This window comes from Elaeis guineensis, chromosome 3, assembly GCF_000442705.2.
Source record: "Elaeis guineensis isolate ETL-2024a chromosome 3, EG11, whole genome shotgun sequence".
In the NCBI taxonomy this organism is placed as follows: domain Eukaryota; kingdom Viridiplantae; phylum Streptophyta; class Magnoliopsida; order Arecales; family Arecaceae; genus Elaeis; species Elaeis guineensis.
In genome coordinates, this window is record NC_025995.2 from 81,288,299 (window position 1) to 81,304,576 (window position 16,278).

The window sequence follows — 16,278 nt, forward strand, 5'->3', positions numbered from 1 at the left end:
CATTATATTTGCCAGGATACTGACTGATCCGAGGCATCCATAGTGCATCCAAGGTATATACTAAGCTATCTAAGGTATACACTGAGCTATCCGAGGTATATACTGAAGTATTCGAGATATATCCGAGATATCACCGATTTCTGCAGATTTTAATACAGTCTCAGTGAAAATGTCATAACTTTATCATTTGATATCAGAATACCTCAGTTGACCTCATTTCGGAAAGCTCTTTTCGAGCTCTACAAGACTGGCGCTTCGCCACCACTACGACTTTCGGAGTCTAATTCAATCATCTAATAAGCCTACGGGAGCACACAAGAGTCCTAATCCGACATGGAGTCTATGTTTTGATTAGTTTAGTATTTTATTTCCTTTCAAATTCCTTCTTTTAGTTGAGTTAAGACTTTAACACTATAAATAAGGCCCTTGGCTATTATTGTAATCAGTTTATTTTGGAGATTATTAAATCAAAACTCATAACAAGAGAGTTTCTTCTTCTTTTCTCTGTTTTTCTTTGTTTCGTGCGTCTTCCATCCTTCTTTCCCAACGATCGCTGCGCTATAGACTGCGTCAGTTGGTATCGAGCCCTTTTAGATCCGTGAGTGTTGATTCTTCCCTGCAGTTCAGATGGCGGGTGATGGTCATAAGAAGAACCAACCTACGAATCAAGCAGCAGTCCATAAAGAAATTATGCAACGAAAATGGGATCTGATGTTGGAGTACGAAAATTTGAGGAGACAAGTGGCGGATCTGACTGCGCGTCTTATGCAGTTAGAAACCCGGGATGCAAGATCCGAGACAGAACCTGATGATCGCAGATCGAAAGGGGAGTTCATATTTCAAAAATCCTTTTCATGGGGGTCTTCCCACACACCGACGAGAGGTTCGCGGAGAATTGTTCAAGCGATCAACCCGTTGGTTCGACTTTATCGAAGTAGACTTATCTGAATATTCAGGCAATCTACAAATGGAGGTGTTCCTTGATTGGTTGGACCAGATCGAGTGCATCTTCGAATACAAGGTACTTGATGATAAAAAGATAAAACTTGTTGCCTTAAAATTGACAGGCCGAGCTTCTGCATGGTGGCAACAATTGAAGAAAACTAGAAAGTGCCGAGGCAAACCAAAGATTCAAGATTGGGAGGAGAAAAAAGCATTGAGGGAACCGTTTTTACCCTTCAACTATACGCAATCTTTGTACCAGTGCCTACAGAACCTGCGACAAGATCCTAGATCCGTGGATAATTACACGGAAGAGTTTTACCAACTCATGACTAAGAACGATCTGGCGGAGAGCGAGCAGATGGTCGCACGATACCTTGGAGGTCTACGACAGCAGATCCAAGATGCCCTGAAGCTTCACACCATGTGGATAGTCAAAGAGGCGTATCATCGGACTGTTGTGACTGAGAATCAGCTGCGGCACAGACCTATACCCAAATCTGATCCGTCCCAATGAAGCAATCAAGCGACGAGAAACCAAGGTGATATGCAGCGCAATACTACTAACCCTCCTATTCCATACTGCTGATACAAGATCCTCAAATCCAACTTCAACCGGTTCATCAAATCTGCGGTGTTACAACTGCAATGAGATTGGACATGCACGGAATAATTGTAAAAAGCCCATTGGACGTCCTGGGAAACAGTTGTTGATTGAAGGAGAACCATCTGAGAAAGAACAAGAGCCTGTTTATGACGAAACTGGTAACGAAGAGGATGACTCCTTACTATTTGGCGAAAGTGGGGAGGCTCTAGTTATTCGAAAGAGCTTACTTGCTCCCGAAAAAGAGGAAAAAGAGGATTGAAGACGGACCAATATTTTCATACCTACTGCACCATTAATAAGGTCTGCAAGGTCATCCTAGGTGGAAGTTGTGAAAACATCATCTCCCAAGAAGCTGTTACAAAATTGAATCTAGCCACCGAAAAGCACCAAGCTGTCTTGGTTTCAAAAAGAGAGGTGATTGTTGACGGTCGCTGTCTTGTTTCATTCTCTATTGGACAGAAGTATTATGACAAGATATGGTGTGTTGTTGTAATGGATGCTTGTTATCTACTCCTTGAAAGGCCATGGCAGTATGATCATGGTGTTATTCATGATGGCCGTCAGAATATCTATACCTTCTGGAAGGATGATCAGAAGATCACTCTGACGCCGATGAAAGAAGAGAACTTACCCAAGCCTAAAGCAGAGATCAGCATCAACCTTCTGACAAAGCACACATGTTTAAAGGAGGCAATGGAGGCAACTACCTACTGACGGTGGTGGAGAAGAGCGAATCAGCTGAGCATGATATTCCACCTCTGGTACGTCCTATACTTCAGAAATTTGCTGATGTATTTTCTGAGACTTGCCTACAGGATTACCATCAGAAAGGAACAATACAACACATCGATTTTGTTCATGGGATGAGTCTACCAAACAAACCGACGTACCACATGAGCCCAACTGAACATGAGTTGCAGCGACAGATCCAAGAGCTATTGGATAAGGGATACATTCGTCCGAGTATGAGTCCGTGTGCAGTACCTGCTCTGCTAGTTTCAAAAGACCGTTCATGGTGCATATGCATAGACAGCCGAGCCATCAATCGGATCACCATCAAATATCGATTTTCGATCCCGAGGCTGGATGACATGATCAACTTGCTGGGGCCAAGGTGTTCACCAAAATCGACTTGAAGTGGCTACCATCAATTGCGCATCAGACCTGGAGACGTGGAAGACAGCCTTCAAGATGAGGGAGGGTCTGTATGAGTGGCTGGTGATACCGTTCGAACTTTCTAATACACCGAGTACTTTTATGACTGATGAACCATGTGCTACAACCATACATTGGTAAATTCGTTGTGGTTTACTTTGATGATATACTTATTTACAGCCCTACTTTGGAAGATCACTTGCAGCATCTCGAGGAGGTTCTTAGCACACTGAGAAAGAAGTTATTCGCCAATCCCAAGAAATGCAATTTTATAGCGATAGCCTGACCTTTCTGGGCTATATCGTCTCCTCTGAAGGATTGAGGGCTGACGATCCAAGATCCGAGCTATACAGAACTGGCCGGTGCCGTGCAATCTCTGAAGTCCGAAGTTTTCATGGCCTGACATCATTTTACCGCAAGTTCATCTGAGATTTTTCTTCGATGATGTCTCCCATGACTGACTGCATGAAAGGAAGGCGATTTCAGTGGACTCCCGAGGCACAGGCTATTTTTGAAGAAATCAAACAAAAGATTACCTCTGCTGATGTCCTTGCCCTTGATTTCACTAAGATCTTCGAAGTGGAGTGTGATGCATCCTCTATTGGGATCGGTGGAGTACTCAATCAAGAGGGGTGACTCATTTGTTTCCACATATGATGTCGAGTTTTATGCGGTGATAAGTGCGCTTCGACAGTGGCGACATTATTTGATCCAGGAGTTCATCTTGTACATTGATCATGAAGCTCTAAAGTTCATCAATGGACAAGAAAGATTAAGCCGCAGGCATATCAAATAGATGAACTACTTGCAAGAGTTCTACTTTATTCTGAAACATAATTCTGATGCTCAGAATCAGATGGCAGATGCATTAAGTCGGATGGCCAAGCTGCTAGGAGTTCTTCGTGTGGAGGTGATTGGATTTGATACCCTGAAGAACTTCTACGCCAATGATCCAGACTTTGGTCAAATTCTACAACAGGTACATTCTAATGAACGAACTGAATTCTAATTACATGATGGCTTCTTATTTCGAGATGTACAGCTCTGTATCTCTGATTGTTCTTTGCGGGAGAAGATAGTACAGGAGCTTCATGCAAAGGGTCATTTTGATAGAGATAAGACTCACATTGATTCACAGCAAATATTTTTGGCCCAAGATGAAGCGTGATATGACTTACCATGTGCAGCGATGCCGAATCTATCAAATTTCTAAGGGAATAGTGACCAGCACCGGACTATACACTCCTTTACCTGCTCTTGATCATCCCTAGGAGGAAGTTAGCATGTATTTCATGTTGGGATTGCCTGTAACTCAAAGGAGCAATTCAGATCGTGGATCGATTTTCTAAGATGACCCACTTCATCGTCCGTCGCAAAACAATGGATGCTTCAAATATTGCTCAGTTATTTTTCAAAAAGATTGAACGACTCCATGGAGTGCCCAAATCCATTACATCTGACCGAGACAGTTCATGAGTCATTTTTGAAGGAGCCTGTGGAGTTTGGAAACTACTTTGCAGTTCAGTTCAGCATATCATCCTCAAACAGATGGTCAAACCGAATCTATTAACAGGAGCTTAGAAAATTTATTGAGTCTTACTGGCAAGCGCCCGAAGCAGTGGGATTTGATCTTACCACAGGCTGAGTTCGCATTTAACCGTTCAGTAAATAGAAGTACAGGCTACAATTCCATTTCAAATTATCTACAACTGAACCCAAGCAGTGTTTTGGACTGAAACCCCATCAATTTCAGAAGATGATCCAGTGCAAAAGCTGAGGATTTGGTGGCAGATATCAAGCTACTCATCAATCAGTAAAAGAACGGATTGAAGCCAACAATGCCAAGTACAAAAAGGCTGCAGACAAACATAGAAAGAAGGTAACTTTTGAAGTTGGTGACTATGTGGGCTGTTCTAACCAAAGATTGATATCCAATGAAATAATACAACAAATTGAGCCAACGCAAGATGGATCCTTTCGAGATAGTCAAGAAAGTCAATGACAAAAATTACCAAGTCATCTTCGAATATCTGATGTGTTCAACGTTAAGTATTTAATTCCTTAAATAGGTGATTCATCAGGTTACCAACTCGAAGATGAGTTCTTTCCAGTCAGGGGAGGATGACGCAGACGTCATAGCCACCAGATACTTGGATCTGAGGGATAAGATCCGAAAGGATGCGAATTCGACTTGACCATTATATTTACCAGGATACTGACTAGTCCGAGGTATTCATGGTACATCCGATATATACACTGAGCTATCCGAGATATACACTGAGATATCTGAGGTATACACTAAACTATCCGAGGTATATACTGAAGTATCCAAGGTATATCCGAGGTACCACCGATTTCTGTAAAGTTTTGACAGTCTCAGTAAAAAGGTCATAACTTTATCATCTGATGTTAGATACCTCAGTTGACCCCATTCCGAAAAGCTCTTTTCGAGCTCTACAAGATTGGCCACTTCGCCGCCACTGCGAATTTCAGAGCCTAATTCAATCATCTGATAAGCCTATGGGAGCACGCAAGAGCCCTAATCCGACATAGTCTGTGTTTTGATTTGTTTAGTATTTTATTTCCTTTCAAATTCTCTCTTTTAGTTGAGTTAAGACTTTTACACTATAAATAAGGCCCTTGGCTATTATTGTAATAAATTTATTTTGGAGATTATTGAATCAAAACTCGTGAGGAGAGTTTTTTCTTCTTTTCTCCGTCTTTCTTTGTTTCATGCATCTTCCATCCTTCTTTCCCAACAATCGCCGCGCTATAGACTGCGTCAGCTATGTTGTCTGATCCTTCAGCCTAAATCAAATTTGACCTGACTTCAAGCCAGGTCAGACTGTCCAATGCTTCAAATCACAACCAGACCTACTTGAATTTCAACAAAAACCAATCCATGTTAGCACATCCACCCAATCATCAGTCCACTTAACTTTGCTTAAGATGCATCATATGCACAAATCATATGGCGTTAACCCCCCCTACCCACACACACACAAAAAATAATAATAATAATTATTATTATTGCTTGCTTAAGGCACTTAATAAAAAGAAAGATATATTTTTAAAATAACATACTCAATTTTGGGTCCCCTCCCCCCCACCCGCGCAAAATTAAGTGCCTCTAGAATAACCTAGTACACTCACTCATGTTCCCCAAAAAGGGAAGAAACACCAGTTTTAAAGATGCATTTCATACTGTCATGTGATTGATAACATTGTCTAGAAAAATATATAACATTCAGCTCAATGGATTTTTTCTGTACCTTATTTCAGGTTTACCAAGTAGGCTCGTGATCCTTGTCGAACCTCATTACTGATTTTCTCCAGAGCATTACTATGCAAAGCCCCTTCTAAAACTCATAACAGGATAGCTTCCAACTTATGCTCAAGTTTCCTCTTTCCAAAGAAAGTCCTAATCGCCATAGTTCAGTATTTTATAGTACTTGATAAAATGCTCATCACAATGCCAGTGGATATAAGAAAGAAATTGCAGTAATGATTCTTTATGAAATTATAGAAATCATTGCACACAGAGACGTAGGATATGATGGTAGATTTTTGCAAGCAAATTATGAGTTTTCCAAGGTTTAGGTGACATGGTCAGTGTTCAATATGCATTTAAATTTTATATTCCTTATATATGATATAAGCTTTAAATATTATTTCACATTGAAGAAAATAAATAAAAGGAGAACTACAGATATAGGAACAAACTATGAAAAATTCAAATCTATATATCATAACCAAAGTAAAACGATCTAGCATGCCAGAATCTCTAATAGACATTATGTAGAACCAAAAATTATAGCAAAATGATTGATTTTTCAGACCTAAAAGATAGAAAAGAAAACCATCCAGGAGCAATTACAGAGATAAAGTATCGATGCAAATCCAAAAATCTATACCTTGTTACCAAAGTCAATGTAGCTTGTCAAAACATTGTACCAAAAAAATGCAGCAGAAATAAATGTAAGCAAGTTGGTTGATGTTTTGCATGTAAAGGACATAAACAATACTTGGTCAGGAGTAGGATACGGAGATGGAACTTGATGACCATAATCGGCTCTATATATGTATGTGTGTGTGTGTGTGTGTGTAGAAAACACACAAACATGCATATTCAAGTCTAGGATTTTTCTTTTTCCACAACAAGCAAGATAAAAAATCTAAAAACTAGGACCCATACCAATAGGGTGCCATCCACTATGCCATCCTTAAAGTGCTGTCAGAATGTTAGCTGGTGGCAGCAAAGCAGCAACCACCGATTGTGTTTGTTGTTATGGCTTTCTTCTCCTTTTTCCTTTTCTGGATGCAAGTACCAAAGGCATCCCAGGTATTGTCCTACTTCAATGCAGCCTGTACAGATTGCTAGAGACCAGTACTTTTAACTTTGACAACAAGGAAAATAACATGATCCAAAGCATGTGACTTGTAGAATAAAAGTTGGAAAGCAAGCATAAAGCCTTCATTGAGGATAACTCATATCACTTACATCTAGATGCTCCTCCTCTTTTCTCAAACTCATGGCCAGTCATACATCAAGAGTTTGATAAAGGAGGTCGAGAATCCAAGTAGCATGCTACTTCATGAACAAGTCAACAAGCTGTTTGGTCAAAAGACAGACAGAGTGCCCGAGCAGATAGTTATGTAACAATAATAGTGCAAAAGGAACCTACATGATGAAGCAGAAACCAAACACAACATAGGCAACAAGCTACTATACAACAAAAAGCAGGCATCTGGTGCGAAAGCAAGAAAATAGCAAAATGAAAAACACCAAAAACAAGAATAAAAAATGGTGTTTGAACAAAGTTCATATAAAATTTATAAGGTGGATTATTCCAACAATAGGGTTCATCAGCCAAAGTCCACACAACAGCATAGCAACCCTAAAAGCAGGGAACAGCTGACAGAACTAATCACCAGTAATCACTGAAGCTCTGGTGGCTGGAAGACATACCAAGAAAGGCAATGGAATCTCACCACCAACCTTCCCAAATTAATGTGGGGAGGAACGTATACTAAAGAGGTAAGAAAGCCAAAAAAATTCCAGCTGGCAGTAGTGGCGAATTCAGATATTCAAATCATCAGCCTTTCGCATCCATGTTGTGCCATTCTTGACAAGCCAAAGTTTCTGAAATCTCAATTCACTCTTGACTTTGGTAGCAATTGTTGTCCAGAAAACAGTCATCATATTTTGACATGATCCATCAGATCTTTCCATGATGGCAAAGCATGCACAAGTGGGCCAATCAAAAATCCAACAACTGGGCTAATCAACAGAGGCTCCAGTGGTCATTGAAGTCATAGAAACTGGAGAGGATTGTTTTGGTCTGGGTCACCTTTGAAAACATTACAGTAGTTACCAAACAAGGTTGAAAAGCAAGCCATAGGACAGTAGAAGATATATGCAAGTATGATATCCACCATCACGGTCAATATACCATAAGAGAACATAGATGTAACACACAACTCAAACCTATATATGCACCATAACAAGCAATATGAAGACCAAAATAAAATCATAATCAAACTATCCTATCATGTAACATTAGGAATAAACAAGAACAATTCAGAAGAAAATATCACTCAATTAATTGTAATGTATAGGACGTTATGACCCATCAGGATATTATTACTAATGCTGGTCATTTAGAAAGATTTTCCCAGCTGCAAGTCAGGAAATAGGGGCCAGATGTCAGAAAGAGCGGTGAGTCCCATCTTGTCCATCAAAAGAAAAAAGAATGTATGCATGGTCAAGCCAATAATAAAGTTCATATCCACAGACTTCTGAAGACAAATGCATGTTATATATTCTTTGCATATGCTCATAAAAGAAAATTTGCATCATTTCAATATCAGAGTGGGACAACTAGTAGTCATAATTGTTAGCAAGATCAGTAAATTCAGCCCCTATTTCTGGATGCAGCTTTCAAAATCCTTCTTGAATATCTTATACATCCCAAGCCCTTGTCAGGACAAGCTGTTAAGATTCTTTTCTGATAACAACCATTATTTTGTTGGTTTTGCTTTGTGTTTATCCATTCCAAACAAAATGTCTTTTAGTGTTTTTCCTTCATTTAACATAAGCACATTATCCTAATTAACAATGCTAGTTCCATCTTTCACAATTTTATGATGCATCCACCTTAATATTCTCATCACTGCAACTGGCATCTTTTACTGCCAATCACATTTATTGCCCAACATTCTGGATATGTGACCAAGTGGATATGCAGCCAAGTCCCATTTATGAATTTAGATATGCTTCATCTTCCTCTAAAACATTCCATCACTATTCTGCAATAAAGGCAAGAAAAAGAAAAGAAAAATAACTATGGATCTCAGAAATCAAATTACTGGGTCTTATTTTGAGTCCCATTCACATCAATCTATGAACTTCATGTTTGTTTGACAATTTTTCTCCAGCGGTATCTTATTGACATACACTCGTAATCCAATCCTAGATATAGGCAATACTCTAAAAAACAGGTAGCCATTCCAACAACGTAAGCATAAAGAGAACAAGGTCATTCTTCAGAACTATTTATCAGTATCTGCTCCTAAGTATGCATCAACAATATCAGTGTCCACCCAATCACCTTACCTACCTTAACGCTGCTCAAATCACTGCTTACAGTGCTTAATCATATGCTTAGCAGGATCACCCCTCCCCCCAAGCATTGGCATAGACGGACCTCATTATTTGATTTTGACCCTTCTTGCATAAAGATAAAGTGATTATCAGCTTCCTGTCAAGAACGTTAGTTCACAACCCTCATACAATCTCGTGGCATAGTTCAGAAGTACATTGTCCAACACAATAGATTTCATCTGCACCATGGTTTTAAGTTTTGGATCGAACTAAAACAACTGACATGGATTGATTTGCTCTGAACAAATCCAAAACCCACCATCTTTCAGGGCTTTTGGATGACCAGTCTTCTTCTAAATTCAGCAGAGTTAAATGGACCAAATTTGGTATGCATGCGTATAATTAGTTAGAAGTTGAAAACAAGACTGCTAAGGAGCACATATTAAGCCCCTTCGACCATTTCCATCATCATCCAAGCTTTTTCCGATCAAAATCAGAATTTATCTCAGTTAGACTCTGTTGCTCAAAGTGTGCCCCAATGATGAAAAGAATCCCTATATATATATATATATATATATATAGCCATCTCATCTTACATCGAGCAGAATTTGATTCAATACATCACAGCCTGTCATCTTCATTCTCATGCAATTCTTTCCAGTCCAATGTAAAGTTTTGATAGGCTTAAACTGCAATGAACAAATAAGGAAATTCTTTCCAGAGTCCAATGTAAAGTTTCTATAGGCTTAAACGGCAATGAACAAATAAGGAAATAGCCAGTAATCTTTCATGAGATATTTCCATTCTAGCTTTAAAGTCTGGGACAATAATTCAGAACTACTTAAAAAGGTGATGCAAGTTGATGAGTTGTTTTAAATATACAACCAATAATCTCCTCTTTGATGCACTTGTAAATCGTACATGCATATGAAACCCCCAAAAATATTTTAACATATTCTCCAAAATATCTAACTTCATTAAATTTAAACAAATCAACCAATCAGTTGCATCAAAAAATAGTGCAATTTATACGGACATAATGCAAATCAATTTTGGTTTATTTTGGTAATGTCATGTCATATGAGAAGCACCTAGACGATATTATAATATCATAAAGAGCAAGTATAATAACGTGGAAATGAGGGTCTTAGATGGATTCAAGAGGGGTTCTAAGAAATCCTAAAGAAGGTAAATGTTTCCAAATATTCTCTTCTCAAAACTGGTTACTTCTATAAAATCTACACATGGTCTTGAAAATCTTATCCATATTTTATGAAATAACCAAGCTGGGATTCATTCGCTTATTTATGTCATTTACCTTAAATTTTATAAAAGAAAAAAGGCCATCTCAAATGACATGGTGATCATGTGACTAAAAACTTCAAGGTTGATCATGGGATGTCATGTGCTTCTTGGAATTAGTCTTGTGACAGAACAGCAGTTAAGGTCATGCAGGAAGAAGGCAAAAGCATTGGGTACGTGGTAAGCATACTGGAAATCGGTTCTCCTGATGCTTCACCACTTTAGTTGCTCACCAAGAGCAATGATTAAAGGAATAGTTATGGCTGTTGACCGGGTATTAAAGGAAAATTTGAAGATGCTCTCTCTTGCACATTTTCAAAGCCAAAGAACAACCATTGATTTACGCATGCCCTGAACAGAGCCCATGTACCTTGGAAATAGGAATTTGTCTCCAAAATGAAGGTCTGTCTTGCTTTGGAGTTTGTGGATTCACTGGCTTATCTCAATATGTCTTTTTATATTTCAAATAGTTTGTCAATCCAATTGATTCAATCAGGTTCATTCTCTTGTGGTTTATTTACTCTATCATCATTCATTTTTAGTTTGCCTTTGCTTCCATGAGAAATTCTAAGTCCTTGTTTTGACCCTACATATTTGATCAACCAAACCAATTTTGCATGCTTATTGACCTGGAAGCAACCTAAGACCTAGGTTAACGTTTCTGAAGAAATGCCTTTGACATGCTCAGTAGGACGTAGCAGGACAAATATTTAGAATAAGAGGTGACAACGAAGTGTGAACCAAAATGATAATGTCAATGAGATTGTCCGTGAGCAAGTAGACAATGTAGACTGGTCTAAGAACATGTAAGAACTGATGAAATTGAAGCATTGAAGTTGTTCAAGCAGACAAAAACCTGGATGAAGGAAGCTCTGAACCACGTAGTGAAATTCCGGTCAATGTTGATGGCCAAAATGTTGCCAGGAATATACCAAGTCAAAACTTCAGTAATAACAGCCAAAATATGGCTAGAAGCATAATGTTTTCATTGCTGGTCCTTCTAACGAGGCTTCTTATCCTAAAGTAGCCCACGTTTTGTTCAACATGCTCTTGATATAGAAAGAGAAGGTCAACCGAAGAAGGGACAATGAAACTCAACATTTTGAACTCACAGCCGCAGCTCCCCCCTGCGCGATCGCCAGTTTCAATGCTCGCGACGCCGGAGGTTGCGATTGCGCCGTCTAACGGCCATGACGACCAATTGGAGGCCCTCCGACAGCCTCTCCGATAACTTGGCCTCCGACTAGCCTCTCCGATAGCTTCTCCTCCCTCCTTTTCTTTCCCTCCCCCCTCTCTCTCTCTCGATCGAGTGACAGATGAAATGGAGGCCTTCACAGCCCTCTTAAGCATGCTGGCGGCCCGCCTGTGACCACCGCCGGCATCTCCTCCAGCCACTGCCTCCCCCATTCTCTCTCCCCTCTTTCTTTCTTTTCCCCCTCCCGATTCGCCTCGTCTCTTCTGTATCAATTCGCACCAGTTCGATCCAATATGGACATATATTGATCCATACCGCTAGTCGGCCGACACGGACTCCGACACCAAATTCGCAAATCTTGCTTACAAGTCTAATTTTACAAACTTAAGTCCATATATAGTGTCTCTAATAAAACAAACACTCCCTGTCATATTTTTCAGAACCGTCCCGATCCGAACAGTTCCGGACGTGCCGAACCGAACCAACGGGGAACCAGGACAATTCCAACTTGGAAAGCAGCACACACTAGCGCCAAGGGAGAGAGAGGGAAAGAGATGAAGAGAGAAGGGAGGAAAATGCCAGATGACGCCATCGAAGGGCCGTCAAGGCGTCCGCGCTCGGTGTCATTTGATACGGGCTTTAACCCTAAGATAGAGAGGGGAGGGATGCTATCGAACGATGGGGACGATGGCAAAGAGGGATCTCTGGCGTCGCTGGGTGGCCACTGTGGCCATCGAGCGGCGAAAAATGCACGGACAGAGCTGCTGCCGTTGAACAGGGCGATCGTCCCTATTCCTCACGTCGCATTTTTCAAAAACGATGATGAATAGTGAAGCCGACAGACCCACTATCGGCTTCACTCAAGTGAATCCAGCAAATCTATTGTCGGCTTCGCTATTTCAATTTTTTAGAAAAAAATCGAGAAATAGTGAAGCCGACAATGAGTTTGCCGGCTTCAATATTTCAATATTTTTTAAAAAAAACATATTATCGACTTCACTATTTCAATATGTTTTTAAAAAAAATTCAAAAACAGTGAAACCGGCAAATCCATGGCAGACTTCATTGTTGTCGGACTTTTTACAAAAAACCCATGAAACAGGGGCGATGTCGGACTTTTTTAAAAAACCCCATGAAACAGAGGCAATCACCCCTGTTTCACGACTGCGGAGCCGCAAGTGGCATTTACGCCGCCCGATGGCCATAGCAGCCAATCAGAGGCCCTCTCCATCGGACCCCCTCGATCCTTTTCTTTCCCTCCCCCCTCTTCTCTCTTCTCCCGCGGACGATGCAGAGCCACGATGGCCACCGCAGCCCTGCGAGGGCCGTGCAGTCCTTCGGTGGCCATCAGCAGCATCTCCGCTGCCTCAACCTGCTTCCCTCCTCTCTCTCTCTTTTCCTCCTTGATTCGTCCCTTCCTTCGTTGGTTTGCGCCAATCCGATCCGGTACGGGGCCATACTGATTTATGCCACCGACCGACCGGAACAATGTCCAGTACCAATTTTGAAAACCTTGCTCCCTATAATTATTTTAGTTTTTATACTATCAATCAATTTAATTATCCTCTTATGTAGAATGCTTTAGAATAAACATGGGTATGGCTCTAAAAATATAAAAATTCTGCATGTTATTTTGGCTCTACAAACTCCAACCATAAACTTGCTAGTTGTACTATTTGAGATTTATTATCAATCGGGGGTTGCCGAACTAGCTAGTTTGACCATTTTTCTTTTTTAAGCCTCTTCAATCGATCACGATGCTTTGTCCCAGGATTTGGAAGAAGGAAAGCTCCATCCAAATGAAGCTACATGCCCGAAGCCCTAATCAACAAAGCCCATGTGAGTCGACACTCCCTCTCCCCCTCGATCCCCATACTAGGGCTTCTAGTGTCTCCCTCTACCCCCTTCTCTCCCTTGGTCCCTCATGACACTCTATCTTAAGATTTCGAAGGAAGTCTCCTCCCGAAGAAGCTCCATTCTCGAAAACCTAACCGATGAAGACCAAGTGAGTCAACCCTCTTCTCCTCCCTCCCTCTAACTCCTCCCTCTCTTTGCTTTGGTAGGCCCTGGAATGGCACAATACGAACCCATACTGTACCCTGCCAGCACCAATTGGCAAACCTTGTTATCAATAAGTATTTTAAAAATCATATGCTCAGCATGTGATTTAATATGTAAATAACATAATAAAATTGAATCTTGTCATCCAAAGGAATGTATAGTACATCATATGGATTTGAATCTTATGATCTTAAATTGATCCCGATACATGGATGGGATCCGGATTGTTTAGTGCTTTTAATCCAGATCATAAGATCCATATTTTGAATCATAAGATTTTAACAATAATGGAGAAATACAAAAAGACATCCCAATGCATCAAGCTCCCATCATTGCAGTGTTTGGGCAGGGTCAAATGAACGCCGCCTTACCCCGCATGCAGAAAGACTATTTCCGTGTTTCTAATCCATGACGCCTAGGTGATAATGGAGCAACTTTATTGTTGCACTGCATTCTAACAACAAAGAAAGAGAAATCATTTGATATCAGGCTAGACCTAGTGGCCATGTATTTCTGGTTAATAAGGGACAAGTGATTGAAATGATGAATGAATACTTTGGTCATGGGCACTGGAGAATGGGAAGAACTTGTTTATCATCAGCTCCATTGTGGCAAAGAAGTCCTATCTTGAGTTTTATAGTTCAAATTTACAAATCATGGCAATTGGTACCATAGCGAAAGAATCAATCAAAAGACTAATGCAATCCTGAGGTTCTAGGGCTTATTTTCATTCCTCCATGACAAAAGGTTGATGGAAAACTGTTAACTAGTATTCTTATTTCTTTTCTTGTCTTAAACAACTTTTCACCTACAAGGCTTGAATGTTGTTTTGGTCTACTTCCAAATCTAGAGAATCCTTTCTCCCCTTAGATTTGGCAAAAAAAGCTGTCTAATTCATTATAAATCCTCTCATTCTCCACCAACTTTGAAAAGTCTCGATCCTTGGTGGCTTGAAGATCACCAAGGTGTTTGGAAGTAGTTTTGAAATGGAGGATCTTTGCCAAGGAAGGGATGAGTCGGATACATTCTCATAGGCACTCAATCTAGAGAGTGGTCAAATTGGAAGAAGTTAACAATACAGAGGCTGATGTAATGAAAGTTCAAATTCAGCTAAGATATGTTGGCTTGGTACATGGACACGAGTTCTTGTATTAGGTGTTAGTTCAAGTCCAAGCATTGGATCCTGTCAATATCTAAGAATGTCTTCTTATAGAGCCATGTCCGAGAGTCATATAGAAGTCCATGTTTAAGTGTTGAGTACAGGTACTTTAGGCTAAATAGACTGTCCAGGTATACATGAAGAAGTCTAGGGTCATCATCTCTTTCATAATCTTTCAAGCTTCTTCAGTTATGGTGGTTGATGAAGTTGAGATTGAGGCTTAAGCAGGTCGAGGAGCTTGAGTGAACAAAGAATAGGCTGCCAACAATTCAACCTCACCAAGGAGAGACTCCTTCAGTCACTAGAAATGGAATTGGATCATCAAACAAAATGGAGCTAGTCGACTAGGAAACCAAAGACGTTAAGCTCAAGACCCCAAGGATGTGCTATGAGAAATGGTTTCCTTGGATGACATCAGAAAGATAGAAGGGAATGAAGTCAACAATCCATATTAGAGTAGACAGACCCGAGTTATAGCAGGAGAAGTGATGGAAGCCACTATATGTAATCATCAATATCACTCTATGAAATCACTCAACGAAAAATAGTTTGATACTTTGGTTAGCTGGAGAATGCCCGATATTTTGTGCCTTCATCTATTCCATGATCGCTTGATCTGTCACCACAAGCATGTGGATGGGGTCTTTAATGTTTTGAGCTATAGTCTTCTCAGTATGAATTGGTTCAAGTAATGGCTTATTGATTGGACTAGAGAAGCTTCTGCCCCAACTTATGCAAAAGGGACCACGATTGATTGATCCACAAATCAGAAAGACATCAATGCCTATACATATGTTTAAAACAAAGAAAATTACTGTAGAATAAAATAGTAAAAATGAAAAGCTGATAGGAACACAAAATGATGAAAGTGAAATCAATCTAGGAACATTTCTATGGCAAAGAAGAAAACTTGGAAGGGGAAGACAAACTTACCACTTTTTCCTAAATTCTTGGTGATAGAAGCTGAACAGTCATCTCATTGATGTCTAGATGAACAGCTAAAGGAGAAATTTTTGACAACCTTGAAAAATGATGCTTCTTCCTCATTGCTTCTTTATGTTTTGTGGGAATTACCAATTGGTCAAGCTACTTTAAGATTCATTTAGGCAGCTAAGGTGCAAAGTTGTAAGGCAAGAGATGTAGGTGCTAAGGTTGCTGTTAGAATTATGTTTATTTAATAAGTCCTTACATAGAAAGGACATATTTAGTATGTCTCTAAACTTAGTATATCTCTAAACATTGTATGTACTTAC

The 16,278-nt window shown here is 40.0% G+C and overlaps 1 protein-coding gene across 6 annotated transcripts in view; it reads right to left on the bottom strand.

Moving 5' to 3' along the window:
- The window catches only part of LOC105032759 (inactive poly [ADP-ribose] polymerase RCD1), a 50,736-nt gene that overhangs the window by 4,569 nt on the left and 29,889 nt on the right, over positions 1-16,278 (bottom strand). For 2 of the 6 annotated variants that reach the window (XR_012139685.1, XR_012139687.1), the window contains 2 exons: positions 7,206-7,316; positions 6,900-7,081 (listed from right to left, as the gene is read on the bottom strand). The gene's annotated coding sequence lies outside the window, so the exon portion shown is untranslated. Of the gene's footprint in view, positions 1-6,899; positions 7,317-7,509; positions 8,056-16,278 lie in introns of those variants that run through there. The other 4 variants (XR_012139684.1, XM_073253859.1, XR_012139688.1 and 1 more) reach the window with 3 other exon arrangements.